This window comes from Lagopus leucura, unplaced genomic scaffold (genome assembly GCF_019238085.1).
Source record: "Lagopus leucura isolate 7727_CA_CO unplaced genomic scaffold, USGS_WTPT01 Super-Scaffold_1, whole genome shotgun sequence".
NCBI classification, from domain to species: domain Eukaryota; kingdom Metazoa; phylum Chordata; class Aves; order Galliformes; family Phasianidae; genus Lagopus; species Lagopus leucura.
Genome location: NW_024962250.1, coordinates 41,465,195 through 41,483,718, shown reverse-complemented (window position 1 = coordinate 41,483,718; position 18,524 = coordinate 41,465,195).

Genomic DNA, 18,524 nt, shown 5'->3' with positions numbered 1-18,524 from the left:
TCCCTTGCAATTACTGAAGCAGTGGAGGAGGCAGAGCAGCAGCATGCAGCCGGTGGGGTTGAGGTCAGTGTGCCTCCAGGGCAGGAAGGCTACCTTTCCCGGCAGAGGTCTCCTCTGCCTCTAGCTTTGGGCATTCTAATTATAGTCTCAATAACTTTCCCATTCACAATCATTTCCCTTGTGCTGTTGCACTGCCTGTGACATTTCAGAGCACAGGTTGGACTTCAAGCTTATTTTGTAGAGGAAAAAATGCCAGAATTTAAATAGATATGGCCAGAGATCTGGCTTTGGTAAGATCAGACTGCAAAATGCAGAATACATGCACTGTTTTGCTGTCGTGACCCAAGGAAATTCTGTTCTTACTGAGAAGATTCTGCTCCATTTTGCACAGCATGAACAAAATTGACCAAATAAAACAGCATAAAAATATCTGTATTTCATTTATGTTAAGAACTGGAAGAGGAGAAAAATAAGATGCTGGGTTTTTCCATACATGGGCTTCAGCATTGCAAAGGAGACACCAAAAGACTTGATCCCAAATAGCTGAGACTGCATGGCCTTCTTTTATCCCACTGAACTGTACACTTTGTGCTAGATTCCTTGCACTAACGATTGAATGGCGGTGAGTCTGATGGCAAGGTCTCTCCTTTGGCCTTGTACCCATCACAAAGAGTAGGTGGACTTCTGTCAGCTGCAGCTCGTAAAGGTGCAGTGGTCTTGTAACAGCCCAACCAGAATGACGTGCTGCTGGCAGAGCGGTTCGGCTTTAAATCAGCTTCTTAGCTAAGCTGTTCTTGACTGTGATTTCAGCAGGTCAGATATGTCAGCCTGTTTCCTTTTTCTCATTCCCTTCTCCAGCGTCACCAGTGATATGACTTAAATCTTGGGAAGTAGCGTTGAGACTCACTGGGTGGTGTATGTAAAATGAGACACTGCTTAGTTTCGAGGCTGGGAATTCAACAGTTTAGCTGCATGCATTGGATAGAAAAGTGTATCTTTTTATTAATCTTGAATGTGCCATCTTCAGATGTCACAGAGCAGCCCCTTGTCCCTATTGGAACAGGAACCATGGACCTCTGCCACTGCTTGGCCACTTTCTGCTCTGCCATGTCCTCACCTTTTTTCCTAATTTATAAAGTAAACCATCCCCCCATTTTTCCTTCCTCCAGTGGGAACACAAGGTTTCAGCTCTAAAGCATAGCTTTAACTTCAGTTTTTACTTCAGTGACAGTTTTCAGTGACAGGAATATGACAGTGCCCTATATGGTTGGACTAGATGAACTTAGTGGTCTTTTCCAATCTTAATGATTCTCTATAATTCTAATGATTCTAAAGTATGCGAATGCCAAACTCCAACCAAAGGACAACCCAACCTCTGGCACTCTCATTGTGAGCCTGTGTTGGGTCGCCACATCACAAACCTCCTTCTCACCTAAGAGCAGCTCTGTCCTGTAATGGAGGCTGAGCACTACATTCTATTGGTAGGCCCTAAAATGGCACAAGACTGAGCTCCTAGTTGCTTTAAGAGGTGCAAATATCTAACTGGAGCAAACCTCTGTGATCCAGGATGGGGCATGGATGGAGGTTCTGCTTTGTTGGGGATTTTCTTATGCAAGAAAATGGATGACCTGGACCAGTGATGCCGTGAGTTTCCTGCTTGGCAGTTGCAGCACTTCACGGTGCCATCGTCATCCAGGCAGGGTCAGACCAATGCTTTCTTAGTAATAAAATTCAGAAAGATGTGTTCACCTTATCTGATTGGCCTGGAGAGCTTCTCTGATAGCTTTGTTCTCAGATGCTGTTTGAGGATCAAATCCCACTACCCCAACACAAAAAAGGGTAAATCCTGCTAGGTGCAGGCAGAGATCTAAGTGAACAGCAACTCAGAGAGTCTATCAGATCTGTCTGTCTGCTTATGAGTCCTAAAAAACACATTGGCTGCAGCACGCATACCCCAGTGTGAAGTCAGCCAGGAACAAGCCAGAGAACCTGCCTCTGACCCTGAGGACATTGCTTGAAAAATATTTTCCAGAACTCAGTGCCTGGGGACCTGCAGCTAACAAACATTCTGGAAGTGTAATCACAGCCTTTGGCTCTGCTGCCGAACCACCTACGGGAGGTGAGTTTAAAGAGAGCGGCTTTAAAGCTGTCAACATAAGAAGGAGGGAAGCCAAATTGCTTTCGTGCTTGCATTCGTGTGCCAACTGGTTTGTCACGGGATTGGTATGCAGCAAAGATAGAGTTGTCTGCAGAAAAGCTGTATTATTCTTTTTTGGATGGGTCCACTGGAGATCAGTCAGGGCCCACAGTAATTTCCTGAGGGGACAAATCCAGACCTGAGACAGGCCACTGGCTCCTCAGAGGTTGCGTGGAGCCTTGCATTGTGTTGGAAAGTCAGTCTTTGAGGAGAAGAGATGGAGGAGCCTTCCAGGAGCGAGAGCTGATAAGGCAGCAGCTCCCCAGCTGTGTCGTGGCCACACAGTGCTGTGTGTGTCATTGGAGTAACAAGAATTAACAAACCAGGGCCAGGCTCTGACCTCTGTTTTTCAGGCATTTATCCCTGGCATCTCCAGCAGCCTCTCTGTTGGGCTGTGTGTCAGCTTGTGTACCTCCCCTGGCCTCTAGCTGGGGCTGGGGACATTGGGTCCTCCTCCAAGGGAGGCTTGTGGAGAGAAGGATGCAGTGCTGGGAAACAGACTGCACACCCGGGGCATATACATGCCATGATATATACATATATACTTGACAAAAAGAAATCCTTCATCCTGGGCAAAGCACGCAGTGAGTTCCCACAAGGACTGAGATGAAACTGAGGTCAAACCCATTAACAGGCACTCCAAGGGCAGTCTGTTCCAGATGTCCAAGGTGGCACACGCAGTTTCTCTCTCAGACACTGCCAAGTTCATTCCCTCCACCACACACACTAACCTGATCTTTAAAAGAGTGGGAAAAGGACGAGTGGGCTGCAGAGAGGCGAATGCCTAAACCTATGCAGAAGAGGCATCTTCTCCTAGATGCATGGCTGGCACTTGCTACATCTGGGAGCCACAAGGCTGAGTTGGCGGTCCTGCAGCTTCCTCCCCAAATGGAGCAGCTCCCCGGCTGCCTCTCAGCCCACACCCTGCATCCCCATCCTTCAGCGTGCCGTTCCCACCCTCCAGCTGGCTGGGGAGAGCTGCCAGCTGCCTCCGTGAGTCAGGAGTGCCGGCTCAGCCCATCCTCACCTTTCTGAAAACATTGGCAGCCGCTCGCAGGCCCCCAGGGCACAGCTGCAGGAACAGTTTTGAAAATAAGGTCTGCAACTCGTAAGACGTGCAGTGGAGAAAAACAGGAGGAAAACTCAGTCTGTCCCCGGTGCTGCTCAGGTGCCAGGCTTGAGGGGGTGAGGTGAAGCCCATGGGCACTGGGGGTGATGGATTTATTAAAGTCACTTTTTTTATGCCGCTGTTGCCTCACTGATTAAATCACCAATGATGGATCCCAGCTTAGCTCAGCCCAACTCCCAGATTTATCAGTGTGGATGGACTGAACCATGCCTTCCTTCTTTAGTGGAGATGATCTGGAGGTAAATCATTGTGCCTGCAGTGGGTTAGAGATGCTCAGATGAAAAATATGTGCAACACTGGAGGGCTGGGAAAGGGTTTGTTAAATCCTTGGTCCTTGTTGTACAATAAGCAAATATGGGAGAAAGGGGTACTGTACCTCCGACAGCATCTGAACATTTACAGGCTGCTGCGGGGCTTTAGGGTGCAAATCACAGAATAATTAAGGCTGGAAAGGGTCACTAGGATCAACCTAGTCCAACCATCAGCCCATCTAGGGGTCATTTCCACAGGGACATACCACAGCCAGCGGCACAGAGCTCCTGGTATTTGCTGGTGCACTGGAGAGAGCTGTGAAGGCAACATCCAGGGAGGTGTGGGCTAACGCTCAGGCTGGCTGGCACAGGTGGTCCCTTCCCATCCTCAGTTCCTGAGATATTATATCATATGATGTATTCATCCATCTGTTTGCAATTCTGCGGATGTTGGTGTGGTTTTAATTAATGAGCAATTGTTTTTGTGGTTGTTGTGCAGAGCCCTGAGCGATTCAGCAGGGGTGGGGGCTCTTATAAATAAAACCATTATTACCAAACTTCATTAACATACAATGCTGTTGTTCCCTCCATGTGTGCCCCCTCGTTGCTGTCCCTACCAGGTGGGTCTGGAAAGGAGAAGAGTCACAGAGCCAATGGCCCTGTGGGCAGTGATAGTGTAGACTCTCTGAGGTCTCTTAAGGGCTGAGCCTTTCCCTCCCTGAGGTCAGAAATAAGGGCTATCTCCTCTAGCTATTTCCACAAAAGTTACAGACACTGCATTCTCTTTGAGAGTGCTACTCATCTGCCAAATTAGGCTGAAATCATCTAGAGGTTAAAAACTACTTGCAATGGATAGCTATCATGCATATACACCTGCACACGACAACTTCATAAATCCTGCTTCCTTTGGGAATGAGGTCAGGAGAGAGTTACAGGTGCCTAAAAAGACAGTGTGGTGCCCACATTCCAGAAAGCCCTCTGCAACAGCTCTTGGTTGCTCCCAAGGCACACAGTGCCCGATGCACTGTGCCCATCAGGTGCTGCAGCTGGTGCGCTCCCCAGGACCTGCTTAAACTCAATAAGAGTTATTTCCAGGTCTGTTGTTTCACAGCCTGTTTGCTCTACAGCCCTGAAGGTTGAAATAGTCCCTGGAGCCTTGTGTTCTCCTTCTTCTGGAAGTTTCTATAATTGCTGCTGCTGCAGGGTTTTCCTTTTCCCCAGTGCTCAGCGTGCTCAGCTGTGCACCTGATGTGGCTATGGAACCTGTGCCAACCCACACTGAATTTCAGATTTAAAGCATCAGGTTGGTGTTACACTGAACGAAGTCCAGCCTGGTGCTGCTGCTCCTCAGAGCTCTCCCTTGTCCCTCTCCAGAGACAGAAACAGTTACACCAGACAAATGAAACTAAACTAAGCACCAACTCTCAGAAGCCTGAGGTGTCCAAATGCTGGGATAGCAACTTTTGGGGATGTCTTTCACGAGGGAGAACTGAGACCTGCAGAAGAAAGAACACATTTGCTCCTTTTCTTCCCCATCCCAGTGCCTTGCATGGTGGGATGTGCGTTGCTTACCAGCCCCAGTTCCGCATGATGGGCTTAGGGAAGGGAGCTCCGAGCAGCACTATGGGATGGGGATGAGATCAGCTCTCCTGCAGAACTTTGTCAACCAAGCTCTGTGGGAGAGCTGGTGTCTGTTCTGGACAGGCGGCCCTGCTGGAAAGACAAGCATGGGCGTTGCTGTTGCACTTAATGACCCAGCAAGCTGCTGATCAGCAGTGACCGCTCACACGCAGAAGGGGAAGATGGCTGGAGGGCCAGGCTGCCAAACCTCTCCTCCAAAGCACGTGCTGATCCAGGGAGAGCACTATAGATTATTTCTGTGTGTGCTCTCGCCTTGCCAAATATAACTAAGTAGCAGGAGGTTGCTCTGTTTCTAATTGGGTGATGAAAGCCTGTTGAGGAGGCCAAGACCAAATGGTCAGAAGCAGGGGAGGCAGGAACTGAAATGGCACTGATGCAGCAAGGACTGAGCAGCAAGTGCTGCCCTCAGCGATGCTCCTGGTTCTCCTCCGGGCATTTGGCTGAGGTTTGGAGAGCTCAGGGATGCACACGGGGTTGTCCCATGGGAATAAGAGGAAAATATTGCATTAAAAGGGGATGGGGGGGAAAAGGAGGAGGAGCTTTTTTGAAATGAGCTGTTTGAAAGGACAGTTTTCATCAAAGGAAAAGTCACCGTCTCAGGGAAGTCTTCAGCATAGAGAACTTCAGCAGGAAACTGCTCGATTTCTGCACAGCAGCACTGCTCACTTTGCTCACTGCTACCTGATGTGTCCTACCTGGGGTGGCACATTGCTGACAGCAGGTGAGAAATCTCAGCCTGCTGGAGGAGAAGGATTAATCTGGAGGTCTGAATCATGTAGTGAGTAGAAATGCCCTCTGCAGTCCTGGTGGCTTTGAAGCCATCCCCTTGTTGGCTCCAAAGCTATTTCCTTGATGGCTCTTCATCAGAAGATGATCCTTGATGGCATCTTCATGCAGTACTACTGCAGGAGCAGCTCTTCTCCATGAGGTGAGAATAAGGGTCTACTGAAGGCAGGAGGATCCTGCCCGCTAAACACTCCCTTACACCTCAAGGGGACAATAAGATGCCCTTAGCTTCCCTGTTGTGGGGGTCCCAAGTGTTGTGCAATAGCCTTGTGCTTTAGCAAAGCCTCTGCCGTCATCTGAAAACCAGGCAATTGCACATTTGGTCCATGTGTTGTGCTTGCATAGGAGGGGAGAAGGATCTGTGTACATGAGAGATACAGGGGAGTGAAGTGATGGAATAATTCACTTAGTATTGGGACATTTATGAGTCACCTTTCCCTTCCCCTCCCCTCCGAGATAGATGTCATAACTGAGACTAACCCCACAGTAATCTCCATATAACATATGTGATGTGTTTACTTACTTCTTTCCTCTGTCTTCCCTGCTCTGCAATGTAAATAGTCATTTGTTCCTCTTCCAGATGCTGGTACATGGTCTCACCAGTAGGAAATATATTATCATCCAATAAAACCGAATTCGTGGTGGCAATGATGATGATTTATTGATTTTGGCTCCACTGAGCTCACAGATGGAAATAGAAGCTGGCAGTTAGCTCATGTCTTACAACCCAGCTTAGACCATTCACTTTAGCTTGCTGCATATTGCACTTTGGAGATGGTATCTGCTCCTCAAGAGAAAGTTTCCAGGGTTGTGGCTGGATTCATTTAAGACAGCAATCGATGTTGATTAAATGTGAATGCATCCCTGGGACCCCTACTTCCTAGTGGCACGTTACCTCTGGGACAGAGACATCTAGGGCACATCTCCAGCCCTGCAGTGATGCGTCCGCCCCAATAAACACATGCACAGGGATACTCACAAGCCAACCCAAACAAACACTGCAGAGCAGCCTGCAAAGTCCTGACCCATGGAAACTTCCTGGGTCCAAGGGTCTCCGCAGCTGGAGAGGATGTCCTCGCTCACAGCTGTGATGGCTGCTCCCTTCCCAGGGGCAGCCCTTCCTTTTCCCTGCCTACCCTGACCCCATATGAAGGAACAGGGCTCTGGGAAGTGGCCTGGAAGACCTGGTGTGCCTCCTTCCCAGGGCCTAATGCCGGGCTGCTCTGCCTGCTGGCTGGCGTTCAGCAGGCAGGGCCTCCGCTCCAGCAGGGCTTCCAGCTGAGCCCACGCACTTGCGCTGTGGGAAGAGCTGAGACCGCTGTGGTTGGTTCATGTTTCAGAAGCCGCTTGTGTGTGGAAGCCTCTTGGCCGGGCACTGTTGGTTTTGAAGGGAGAGGTTTTTTATTTTTATTTTTGGGGCTTTTTTTCCTCACTGATTCTCTAACTGGGCCAAGAGCCACCAGCACGCTCAGGGCTGAGCTCGAGGCTGATACCAATAGCTTTTGTGCAGGGTGAAGATTAATGAAGTTATCTACTGAACCGTCTTGACTTGCCAAAGCAGCTGTTTTGGGGGCTTGGTTTGAATCACCTTAAAAATCCTCTGGCTTATTAAAGAAGACCAACGTATGTTCCCCAAAGCCTCAACACTTCTCTGCTCCCCAGGCTTCAGAGTTATCTCACCAGGGCTGTAGAGAGCTAAGGCAGGGCAGGTGCTGACTGCTCTGCCATCTTCACCTAAGGACATCCATCTTTCCTTTCTGGCAACCCACTTTGGGATGTGTCACCTCACTGTGGACACAAGCTGGTAGAGAGGTCGTATCCAAGAGCAGCTGATGAGCAGTAGCTTGTTTTCCCCGACAGGAACCTGCTGGCGTGGCCATACCCAGGGTTGGGCTGAATTACAACCACCTTTAAAACTTCTGCTTCATCCTCCGATTGCTTCTGGTCACAATCTTTCATCTGTTTTGGGAAAGTTTGGTTAACTTTCATGTGGTTTCCAAAAAAGAAAATCATCCACCAGAATTTCCTGTTATGCCATCAGTTTCCAGCCCGGCCAAAAGGAGTAGTTTACTGTTGTTTACATAGCTGCAAAAATGTACTCGGACCTTCCCAGCCCAAGGTGCCTGCTTATTCTTAAAGCCTGGCCTCCCGAGGCTCCAAGTGCCATTTGCAGCTGTGTTTTACTCTACAGGCTCTGGTTTCTGGGGAGGGAATTTCTCCGAGGCAGGAAACCATGTCTTTGCATGTCTCCACACCACGCCTGGTGCCAAGGGGCCCTGTTTCGGACAGGGGCCATGGGATGCTCTGGTGATTGCAGATGTGTGCCGGAGCTGGGAAAGCACAGCCAGTGAGGAAGTCACTGCTCCCAGTGTTGGAGTGAATGCTGTTACACCGACTGAGCCCTGGGGTGCCCCAGGCACAGCACTGCCAGTGGGCAAGGGACGGGCTGTCCTGCTCTGCTCTGCACTGTGTGCTGTGCAGCCTCACCTCCAGCACTGGGTGCACCACAGTATCAGAAGACAGAAAGCTGTGAGGGAGCAGCCGAAGGACAGCTATGAGGATGGGGAAGAGTCTGGAGGGCATGGTGTGTGAGGGGTGGACGATGTCTTGGGTTTGTTGGGCCCAGAGCAGAGCAGGCTGTAGGCAGGTGCCACGGCGGCTGCAGCTCTTCACAGGGAGCGGAGGGCATCACTCCAAGAGAAGTGTGAAGGTCAAACATCCTCTATTTTGTAGTGCTTTCTGGAAGCTGATGGAGTATATGTGGTCTTCTGTTCTGTCGACCTCTTGTTTGGGCAGTAGGCAGCAGGTTTTGGCAAATGGAAAAGTGAGTTCTTGCACTGGAAACTGGACTGCTCCTTTGAAGTTGACCTTTGGGATTTTAGGGAGTGCAGAGGAAACTTCTGTACCCATCTGCTCATTGTGTCTCTACTGTTACAGAGTCCCACACAGAGCTCCAATGAAAAACACCCTCTCAGCAAGTATGGTAAACATTAACACATCTCTCCTTGGATGTCTGGCTGTCAAAGGAGGCAGCTCTTGCAAAGCACCATCATCACCCAAAAGGGCATTATGGGGACATTAAGTATGGGGGAGATGGCATTGAAACTATTTGGGGAGCCGAAGAGAGGAAAGAACCGTTTCAATTTGTACCTTATGAGTGCGGTAGCTTCTTAGTGCACTGTGTGAGCCCTGACTGCCTGATGAACCCCCCCACTTTCTAGTGGCATTCCATGGTGCATTTGTTTCTTCACTGGAAGCTGAGGGATGCCCTACAACAGAACTGTGAAGCTTTTTCTTGACAGAGCAACACTCGCCCACTGGAAAGTAATAAAACACTAGGTCTAGAGGCATCTGCAGTGATTGCAAGGTCTTTGGTGTTTCAACAATTCCAGAAGACCTGCCATGAAGATTTCTGCCAAGTTCCTTTCACCTCCGACACTGTCATAGAATCATAGAATCATAGAATCATAGAATCACTAAGGTTGGAAAAGACCTAAAAGATCACCCAGTCCAACCGTTCACCTATTCCCAATAGCTCCTACTAAACCATGTCCCTCAACACAACATCCAGCCTTTCCTTGAACACCCCCAGGGTCGGTCATGTCTCAATAGAAAGAGTCAAATCACTGAGCTTCCCCCAAGGCACTGATCACAACCCATAATGGGTCACATATCATATTTAAAGTGGGCATGGTGGTGAGGGATTAGTGTTGGGACTTGATCTTAGTAGTCTTTTCCAACCTTAATTCTATGATTCCAAGGAAGTTCATTACGGGTTGATACAAATTCTCGAGTAGGTTTGCAATGGTTACTCCTTTCAGTGCCTGATGGGGTCCTCCACAGCCACTGTTTGCTTGCTAGATTTATCTATAATGCACAGTGTAACGGATCATGCTCTGCTTATGATTAGAAATAGCTGGGTTTCGATCCCTACTAAGAAGTTATTTTGATGAAAACAGAGTTCTTTGAAATTCACAAATAAAACGTTCTGAAATGGCTTGCTCTTGAAAGAGAAAAGTAAACTTTTAAACATATATTTTGTTTTCATGACGGAAAAAAAATCACTGTTTTACTTTTTTCCTCTCTTTTTCATTTTCCAGCATTGGAAACTACAAGCAAATGAAAGCTGTGAAGCTTTTCATAATATACTCATCCTTCTGGGCCAGAATGATTGATTTAAGAAAAACAGTTCATGAACATGCCCTTAACAAGGAGCTTGTGCTTGTATGTTTACATAGCTATTGATCTGTAATATTCTTAAAATCATGCAGCCAAATCTTGAAGTCTTCACTTTATTTTTCCACTGACAGAAATTTGTGTAAGTGAAGAGGAAAAAAAGAAGTAATTTCTGATGTAAGTAAGCCTGTGACAGTTTTTGCCCAGGTAAAAAATAATAAAGATTTCTAAATTTGCTCCTCAGGGAAGTTTTATACAAGGAGAAATTGCAACGTGACCTGCAAAGAAAACATTTTCTTTCCCAGAATCTTTAATCAATTTTAAAAACAATGCCCAACCACTCTCCTGCATGTCTCTCAGAGTGGATTCTGGGAGCAAGCAAAGACTGCAATGCAGCCTTCTCAGGGTTGCCTCCCTAATGGAAACCAGCATCACATAATGCTTTGCAATAGAAAGAATGTTCTACCCGACTGGAACTTCAGTCCTACAATAATCAGTCGGAATATAATTATCCATCTGGAATTAGATCAGTAGAGTTCGTTTTAAAACAAAATACAGTTAATCTTTTTTTTTTTTTTTTTGCTTTTCTGTTTCTCTGAACAAAAAGCTGTTTTCAAATTTTTTTTTTTTTTTTTGAAATTGCAAATTAGTCTTTGAACATCAAACATTGAAAAATACCTCTTTTGATGACAACTGTTCTGCTTTCCGCCTTCCTTTTCTAATACATATATGGCAACGTAAAAATATACCTACAAAAGCCATTTATTAGCATTCTCCTTGGAAAATGCCGTCTATGTTCTGACTTCCTGCACCGGGGTTAATAGTGAAATTATACGATGGCCATTTCTCTCCCCAGCAGGCTGTGCTCCTGGAAGGGAACCAGCAGGTTGAGAAGAATTCCTGCAGATGTAAGCGTTGGAAGATGAACAGTCCCTCGTCTTGGTGTAAAATCATCAGTGGGAACATGGTGGAGGAGGCCTCGGTTTTCCATCTCAGCTACAAGGCAACATTTCAGGCAGCGGACTGCAAACATCTGAACTGGCTCCATCCATTCCAGGATCTGTATCCAACAGGAAAAAGACACAACAGGGTAAGTACACGCAGTGCCTCCTCTACCACCTCCAGCTTGGAGGATTTCCCTGGCCTGTTGTGACTCGTCTATTTAACGAGCCAGTTGGATTGCTCCAGCCTCCCCGGGACCCCAGGTAAACTTCACATCTATGATAACCCTTGGCAAAGGTTTGCGCCGGTCCATTTCCCACCGTGGGGGAAATACCTCCTTTTGTTAATTCTGAGCTTGGCTCCTGGTGTCTTTGCATGGTGCTTCTCTTCTCTCATATCCTGTGCAGACAGGGTTCAGCGCTGCTTGGGGAGGAAGGTTTCCCACTTATGAATCATCCACAACACTCCCCAGAGCATTTCTTGATGTCCCCCGTTCATGTTAAGTAACCAATAAATTTCAACAATGTTCAGCTTGTGAGGGCTGATAAGATCACATTAAGAAAGGGGACATTGCCAAAAATATTGAGCTTTTTAAAGGATGTGCCATATAATGCTTTTAACATTTGTAGTCCTTAAGGCCAAAGGGATCATTAGATCATCTACTGTGACCTGTATAATGCAAGCTGGAGAATTTTGCCTGCTTACCCCCGCACTGAACCCAGGAATAACCCAGGGTGTTTAAATGAACGGGTAACACTGGAGGTATTAAGAGCACCAGCACATGAAACTGCATCTCTAGCAGCAAGGAAGGATAATGAATCTGTCAACTGTGGGTCACTGTCCTGGGACTGGAGAAGAGAAAAACTAGTGGCTAAATTCACACGAGTGAGGTAAGGAGAGCAGGATGCTTGTGGCTACTGCATGCCCATTAGCTGACCTAATTTCTTTGGAAGGTCTGAGAAAGGAGTTAGGTGCAAGAGCGAGCAGCAAAGTGGCAGATGGGGAAAGTCCCATGTGGTTTTGTTAAAGACAGATTGTGTTGCTCTAATGTAGTATATAATCATAGATATTTAATAACTGACTTCTTATGCAAGGGGAACTAATGATCCAAACCCAAAAGCAGTTTAATACTGGGTTTGAATAAAAAAGGCACAGGGATGTGGCTGCAGAGTTACAAGAGCAGAAGTCTGTACCACTGCAGGAGTAAGAGGTTAAAGAAAAAACTGTTGTTCTTCCAGGGGACTTGCTGTAGGACATGACTGCCTACAGCAGAATACAACATACAGGGCGCATACAGTACCAGTGTAAAATTCAGGTAACACAGTGATGGGCGGTATTGCTAATTCTGAGAAAAACAGCAGAAAAATAAAGTAATTTTGTAGACTGATAGACATCTGGCCACATAAATGCAAGGGCAAGTGTGAGCTAGACCCATTTGACCAGGTGGACACCAGTGGTTTGGAAATGTAGAAGCTGGGAGAGATGGATGTGTGTCTCATTGTGGACTATGGACAACCATCATAAAAGCAGTTGAGGTGTTGGTCATGCCCGCCCCATTTGAGCTGGTGATCAGGAGGAGTGTGACCCTTAGAAGTGTGGGTGTCTGGAGCCCTCAGCAGACTCAGGGAATGAGGAGCCCAGAGGTGTTGCATCACAGCAGTAGGCACAGCCCTGGAAGAAGAAATGAAAACTTGTGGTATGATGTGTTAGGTGCTGGACTTGCTGAAATTTCCAAGAAGGTTTTAGAAGGACAGCTGATCCCCGTGTTTGTCATGCAGTATTTACAGGACAGTAAATTAATTACAGGCTTTGGAACTTCCTGGCTCTTGCAGGGGATGGGCATTATTTCCCCACCATAGCTCCTCTCCCTCTCCTTGTGCAATCCTGCCTTTCTTTTTTGCCTTTCTCTAAAGCTCTGGTGCCTGGTCTCAGCCAGGACTGACCACCCTAATACCAAGATGCTTCACAGGTGAGCCTTGCTCACTGTCTCTGTAGAGATCAGAAGATCTGTGTTAAAGCAGAAGTTTTCTATCAACACAGATAGACAATGACAGTTGGGATTCATTCTTCCAGGGATAGATGGGGTATGGACTACTTCCAAGTAGTCATCTTCAACTGACACATTTCTTTATTTCTTCATGGCCCAAGTATCCAGAACCAAACTTGATCTTTCCTGATCCCTTCCTGTGCAACACATGCACATTTTCTCTCCCAGGAGCTGGTTTTGGCCATAATCTTCTCCATTTTTGCTTTTTATTGAGGACAAAGATTCTTTCCTGTGACAACACTTTGAAGGAATTAATTGATTCTTATCTTTCCCTCCATGGCCACCTTCTTCCATATTATTCCCTCCTCTACAGGGACTGAGGGCTGCAGCTTAAAACCTGTTTTGCTCAGTGCTGCATGCAGTGAGAATGGACCCTGAAGAAGCTGACAGCTGTGAAGGGAAAGTAGGGTGATGGAGGAGAGAGTTGCCAAAAGCTACATAATCACAAGATGAGGTTAATGCATTGGCCAGTTTAGTAATTGACACAGTAAGCTCTACCTCCTTCTGCATTCTCTGTGGGGGCCAGACTCTCTCTGTGCTTTTAATGCATGTGTGCATTGGTTTCTCAACACCAGCACACCCTGCACAGGTATTTGGCGTCAGTTGTGTAAGCCACTGATTGCCAGCAAGCAGCAGAATTTTTACACACAAGGGGATGTTGGAAGGATGAGCAACCATGGGCACAGGGTATAGTTTCATCTCAGGTTGTGTGAGTGCTTACACAGACTTATGCCTTTCAGACACAGGCAGCATAAGCCAACGTTCATGCTTGGAAAGGAGATGCACAGTGCTGCATGTCACTGTGCTTTCAGTCTGAAGTATGGACGTATTCTGATGGATTTCACCATCCCTACAGTTCAGTCTCTGCCCTGCGAATGCTTTAGATTGCTCTACAGAGAAGGAATGACAGAAAACATCATTTTATGTTAGGAAAGCTCTGAGCAGGCACCATTTGTCTGCAGAAGACTGTGGCCAGGTCTGCTGCATTGCTGGGCACTGGAGACAGCAGCCTTCTTCCACCATCTGTGTACAATAAACGAAGAATTTGGGTCATAAAAATTTCTACTCTGTTTAAGATGCATGGTATTGCTTTTCTCAAGCTAACTGCCCCTGGCAGTTCCAGTTAATACTTCCGCTTGAAATAAAAACCTTAAAAGCCTTTTAAGTTGACATTGAAATTAATCTGGGAAACAATGTGAAAACATAATCTCTTTTCTAGGGTCTCTTTGCAAGGTATGGACTTTAGCAGCTCCACAAGCTCTTTGCTCGTGGCAGAGAGCTTATGTGAACCCTCAGGAAGAAATGTTTATCCTCCTTGTGCAATATCTCTGGCTTCCAGCCTTGTCTTGCATTGCTGTGATAGTTGTAGATGCATCTTTTCTCTGATAGTTTGTGCCAGTTGATGGAAAAACCCTATTGAAATGCTGGGGCAGTTAAAGATGACTAGGGAAACTTTGGCACTCTCTGCACCACGAGGCACATGGCACTTCTCAAGCCTTTCCCCAGCAGGCTGGAGATGTCCTTTGGTGGTGAAAGAGGAATGGATCCTTGTTTCCTCATCTGCTCAGGGTTTCACCCTCACCTGCCTGAATTTTCCCAGGGGAACCACAGGTCACATCTTCCTGGGCCATTCTGTCTGCAGTTGCAGTGATCCCTGGCAAAGGAAGTGGGAAGTTGGTTTTATGCCAAATGTCCCAAATCATTACACTTTGCAAGGGCTCGACAGTCCCATCTTTCCTGTCGATTGGTTTTAGCAATTCCTCCACAGAAGCTATCGCCCTTAAAAAGACATGGAAGATCTTAGTTTTTTTTAATTATCTTGTACTTGGAATCCTGTTTTCAGTACGGGCATGGCCAAACAGCTGTCTGTGAAATGAAGAATTTACAAACATCATTTCATCTTAAGATTCTATTTACATAGTTTTGGAGAAAATAGTAGAATTTCAGTAACGTCAGAATTTTGTTCTTGGTTGCCTTTTTTAGAAAAGAGACCTTTCTGGTAAAGGGACATCATTACGTGCACCGCAGTGAACACGATGCACTTTGATCTGCAATAGCACTCTGACTGTTACTATAAAGCAGTTGAGTAGAATTTCTCAAGGAGGCTTAAAACAAAAACAAAATAACAACACAAAAGAGGAATTAACGTGCAGCTGGATGTCCATTACTCCCAGAGAATCCAACACACTTCTCCCAGCTGGCACGCGGTGGGAGATTTCCCATGCATTAACCGAAGACACCAAGGGCAGCCTTCATCTGATGCTACATCCAGCTCTACATCTGAGCCATCCACCTATATCCACCACTCCTCTATAGACAACAGAGATCTGATCAATTTGGGATATAGGCCATGATATGGAGAACCATAAGAAGGGTGGCCAGGTGCCATTTTTTTTTGCAACCTGAAGTAGATGTCGACGTTTTGTCATGAAAAATATTTGTGAAAAAGGTGTATTTTTTTTCCCATTCAACATAAGTAAAATCCTAGGACGAAGTGATCACGTGAAGATACCCATGCCACCAGCAACAAAATTAGGAGAGACCTCATCTTATATTGACTAAATGTTCCAGTGCAAAAATGGACAGGTGGCTGTGAGCCTTCTGGTGACACCCCTTCATTATTACCATCAGAAATGAGATTATAAAGCCCTGAAGTGTTATTCAACATTCCTCAAGAGCAGAATTTTCTACCTGTCAGGGTTTCCAGTGCTTGCAAAATGAGAAAACATTCCCAGTAAAAAGGAAAACTAGAAGTTGCTGTTGCGTTTGGGATAAAAATTCCGAGAGAGGATCTATTGGGATGTTTTGTTAGACTATGCTGTAGGAGGAAATTCGTTTTGACTTTTACACTATATCAAACTTTATAACTGATTATGTAGTACAACATGCTGCACTCTAATAGAATAGAATTGTATTATGATATGAAAGTCAAAATGTCACAAATTGAAGCTGCACTATCAAGCTGTAATGTTTTGACTTCTTCCAGACCAAAAACTGTCACTGACATTTGAGCAAGTTCCTGCTTGACTTCAGGAAGAATAGCATTTTCCAGTGGAAAGCCTCTTGGTTCAAAATGTTTTGACTGGCTCTACTAGGACTAGAAACAGAGTGCCGCTGCAGGAAAAATAAATACTGTGCCTGTTCTCCTTGATGCATTCTGCTTGGTTTTATTCTGTCCAGCTGGGGGTCTCTGGACCAGAAGTGGAGCTGGCACCAAGAGCACACACAGCAGCAAACAGCCAGACACATCCTTTCTTGCTTTGAACCAAAGCTATGCAGTCCCAGTGACCTTCCCTGCTCTTTACGAGGCTGAGACCCAACCCTCATGATACCCCTTCCAAAAGATACCTGCAATAATCCCATCAATAGGTGCAGTCATGGAAAAAGAAGTCCTGGTGGTCTCCTGCTCTGCTTGGCTCAGGGGCAACTGATCTTGATTTGCCTGCCCATTACGTGCACTTTGAGAAAGAGTTATGACCAACAGACCTGGTATTCATGTTAGTAGTACAGCTAGAACAATGGGATTTAACCAACATTTTATAAGTAAATGATTTTCTTTTTCTCAGGTTTTGCATTTGTTCATCAAAATCCTGCAGAGCAGGGAGGGAGGTTTCAACTCTGCATTTTTATCCTGAAAAAATATAAGGTTTTTGATATAGTTACTTTCTTACTACCCAGCAGGTCAAACACTGTCGTTCCCCATAGAGACAAATTACTGCTGCTCTGCTGACTGTTGGCAACCTGTGAACAGCAGAAACTGTCCCCAAGGACACCTTCAAACTATCACTCAGGGAAGTGCCTTCTCCCAGGCCCCACCAATATATGTTCTGCAGAAGCGGCTCCAGGACTTGGTTGCATTGAGTCCCTCAGGGTTGGGAACTTCTGGGCTGGGAAAGGAATGGGAGCTGTTTCTTCCAGTCCTTACTCAATGCACACAGCATTTCTGGACCTTCCTGTCAAGACACAGAGAGATGTGGCCATGTCCTCAGAGGTGCCCAGCTTTGTCCACAGAGCATTTTTAACATCCAGCGCCTTATTCCAGTACTCAGATCTGCCATGTCCCATCTCTACCTTTACGCTCAGTTGTTAGTTTGAGGTAGCCATACTAAAGATGGAAAATTCCCCCTTCTAGACCCTGCAGAATTTCTGTAGGAAGCTAAATTATGCATTCAGACAAAGTTGGTAAAAGTCTATATCCATGGTGGACATTTGACCCAAAGTGTTTATGGTGAAAGCCACGCTGCAGTGAGGACTCGAGGTCAGGGCCCAACCAACACAGGTTCAATTCATGAGCATTTTCTGCTCCTTAACGGATGCTCCGTAACCACTATAAGTACACCTCTAGACTCTCCTCAATGCATAGTGAAATGATGGTCTTAGTACAATTTTACACTGTACTTTTTGGTTTTCAAGTCTGCAGTGCTTAAATTACCCCTGGTAAGGGACGCGCTGGTGGTTTTGTGCTCAATGTGATGCTCAGCCAGCACCAGCCCTAAAGATAGATCATCAGCGCTGAAATCGTGAAAAGAATGTTGATGACATTTTCTTTTCTTTACTCCGCTAAAGACAAGAGAGGTTCATGTAAAACATAAGCTTTGGCCCCTTTCCAGCGTTAATGCAATTTACTGCAAAAGTGCTCACTTTTTTAATTAAGCTGGAATGCTGCTACTCATCGCAGGAATGCAAAACGAGCGGGTTACTGACAGAGGGAAGGGCTAATAACTGCAGACTGCTCTTAACTATGCAAAGCGTGGCTTTGCCACCTCAGCTGGGTTTTGCTTGACAGAACAGGCAGCAAGCAGCACTGGGTCCCCTGTTCAAACGTCTAAGGAATAATTCTGCAAGCCTCTTCCCTCTTCAGTGAAGTCACTGTGAGCAAGTGGCTGGGATGTGGATTTCATAGGCTGATCTTGTTTCTGAATAAATAAAAGTCTGGAATTTATTTTTTTGAACTTCAAATGGCTCAGAATTAAGAATCTACACCCCCTCCACATGTGCCCATAGCAAGCTGTTTATGAAAGCAGAGCATGAAATATTTGATCACGGTTTTGATCCAGAACATGCAAACATTTGTCCTCTTGTGCTGGCTTCACCTGGTGGCTTTCATTTTCTTCGACATAAAGACAGGGTGAAGCGAAGTAATAGAAAAATAGAAAACATCTTTGTCGAAAATGAGATTGCAGCTGTGTAACTGGAGCGCACAACCATAAATCAGAATGTCAAATCCAAAGCACATGACTTTTTGCGAGTTCTCCATGTGTGCTATAATGTGATTACAGCCTGGTTACTATTATGATTTAAAACAAAGTCTTTCATGCTAGAAACAAAACGCGGAATGTGAGCAGCCTGGGGGAG